Source organism: Nannospalax galili, unplaced genomic scaffold, assembly GCF_000622305.1.
Source record: "Nannospalax galili isolate Female #2095 unplaced genomic scaffold, S.galili_v1.0 scaffold1780, whole genome shotgun sequence".
Lineage (NCBI taxonomy): Eukaryota > Metazoa > Chordata > Mammalia > Rodentia > Spalacidae > Nannospalax > Nannospalax galili.
Window position 1 is genome coordinate 718,896 of NW_008346442.1, and position 3,139 is coordinate 722,034.

Below are 3,139 nucleotides of genomic sequence, written 5' to 3' on the forward strand. Positions count from 1 at the left end.
TTCGATGCAGCAGTGAACAATATAACCCAATGTTGGAGGCAGACAGAGGAGGATCTCCAAAACTTACTGACAAGCGTGTCTTGCTGAGTCCCCAAGCCCTACATTCATTCAAAGACTCTGTCTCCGAAAATGAGGTGAACAGTGATAGAAGAAACTCAGTTATCAACCTCTGGCCTCCACGTATATGTGTTCATATATGCATATGTGCACAGAGCCACACAAACATGTATATACAACACACATGTGCACGCAGGAAGAAAGAAAAGAATAAGGAATCCTAAACAGAATGACTGCTTTAATATTATTCTATTGTTCCTTCATTGTATGCATGTGAAAAATGATGCTAACTGTAGTTCTCATTTTTGTTGGACAATTCAACATGTGATACACAACAGAAAGCATTGAGCATACATACACATGCATACATATATGTTCTGAATAAATCTGTAGGATTCTATGTATTTTATTACAGGCCTTTTTCTGGCTTTTTGAGACAGGGTCTCCCTGTAGCCCCAGCTGAACTCACTACGTAGACCAAGCTGGCCTCAAACTCACAGAGATCCCCCTACCTCTGTCTCCGGAGGCCTGGGACGAAAGGCGTGCACCACCATGGCTGGCTCACTACAGACTTTTAATTCATACTACTAGCTATATTTGTATTTTCTTCTTCAAATAAAATTCAAACTCACAAAAGCAGAAACAAAATTATCACAGTGTAAAGTACATAAATATTTTATTTTCTGGGACAGAAACTGAAGAACAAAGATTTTATTGGGACCAAGCCTTTTTGATTGGGATGGCCTTCAAGTATACATTTTGATGTTGCTGTTACAAACAATTAAAATAGTACAACACTAAGTCTTACTCCTCTGTCAGTTTCCTAAAATTCATTTCACTCAATGAAGCTCAATGGGTGTGTAATGATGTCTACTTTACATACCCATTGTAAGTTATTTATCAATAAAAATAGACTATTAAGTTTCAGAGTAGTACAAATTCATGTGAAAGACTATAAATGCTATTCAGTAGCCAGAGCAAAAAAGTAGATAAGATAGATTTGAGAGATTGAGAGAAACGACCGTAGAATAAGTAAAAGACAAACAAATGTGGAAAATGTTCACAACATACATGAGAAAACCTGATGTTGTCTCCCTCAGTATAAAGAAAGCTCTCAGTACAAAAACAGATGAGTGTCTGTGATCTTGCTTGTCATGAATTGCTTCCCCAAACTGTACAGAGATATCTGTGTCTGACCAGCTTCAAAAGCAAATACATTTATTTGTCTCATGTTTATGAAGTCTGAACCTCTATATGGAATGTCTCTGTGGACATTCCTCCTTGACTATAGAGCCCTATGTGACATTGCATCACGATACAGGGAAAGCACCCAAGAGTAAGGAGTCACATCAGCAGACAGGAAGCTGATGATATATTAGGAGACCAGCCTCCCACCACATTGTAGTTCCTTACTACACGCCCAAAAGCTGTTGTTATTCTTATTATAGAAATGAGAGAATGGATATGAAAACTGAGGGTACCATGGTAAGAGGATCCATGACCATGCTCTCAATAACCTCAGAACTTCAAACAGGGCTCACCTCTAAGAAATTCCACCTCTTCTCACCCTAGTCTGCTGAGGACCAAGTCTTCATCACATGAACCTTTGGGAACAGGCCACAGCCAATCCACAGCATGATCTGCATGGTTATCATTCAATATTGTAATGTAGGATAAATTCATGTTGAAATTGTGGGTCAAATTTATACTCCAGAGTTGAAATAGTGAAATTTAGTGAAGATGAGTTCTCATAGCAATGCAGTATTACATTCTACTGGGCAACATCTTTGGAGTATTTAAATGAAAGGCATATATGTAACCAGTTATAAAAGTTGTTAATTATCATTATCTGCAAAATGCATGTTTATTTCATTTTAACATTTACAATCGTCACTTTCATCGATATCAAAATCTTCATTTATTTTCCTGTATTAGAGTTCAGAAAGGACAATGCAGCATTTTAATTTAGTGGGTTATATTAGTGGAAATGATAGACTTCCTAATTTTTGATAAAACAGAGACCACACTCACTTATAGATGCAGACACTGAATGTTTGTCATTGGGGATGGAAGCATTGTGCTCTCATTTCAAACTCTGAAGTCCAGGCATATATGTTTTAATTATGACAAGGACTAATTCAGTGCATACATTGAAACTTCATGGGAAAGCCCCTGCCTTAAACATAGTACTATCATGTAGTTGACAGTGTGATGGGCTATGGGCTTGCACCCTGCCCCTACGGCTCGTGTCTTAAATGCTTGGTTTCCAGGCCATGGAGCTGTCAGGATATGCTGGAACCTCTAAGAGGCAGAGCTGAGTAGATGGCTTTATGATGATTGCATGCCTTTTAGGAGGGATCTTGGGAAACTGACCTCAGGCCATCACTCACCAGTGCTCTTTTGCCACAAGGTGTGCAAACTTCTATATATTTGATCATTGTTTCACACATGACCAAAAGATACAGAGCCAACAGACCACAGACTGAGTCCTCCAAAACTGGGATCCAAATTAAAACTTCCTTTTAATTTAATGACTTCAGCTACTTTCTGCATTACCTAAAAACTAGCACAACATGAAAAATGCCAATCTAGAAGGTTAATTGCTTCCAGTGAATGAGCACATGATAGCAGGCGTGACCCTCATCAACACTGGTGTAGGGACCGGCATGCTTTGCTAAACTGAGTTCTTGATCTTGCTAATATCCCAGAAGTAGCATAAAGAATTCTACAGTTCTACTAGTAGAACCGACAGAAGTGAGGAAAAATAAAACAAAAAGACCACCGAGAAAACCACTGTTCCTTCAGTTACCCACCGAAATCAGCTTGATGACATTTTTTGACCTAACACTTAGCAGCAGGACTTACCAATCCAACCACAATAAATGAGAATTTGCACCTTTGAGACCACATGTAGCCTCCACTGTTCTTTTTGGAGAGAATTTACTCATGAGGCTTTTGAGAAAGCAGTTGAGTTGCTAGAAGAAATTAATTAAATTCCATCCAAGGTTAATATTTTTCATGAGTGTGTTTGAAATGTACTATACAAAGTGAATTGTTCTGTGTTTAATGTGCCTGTGTTTAA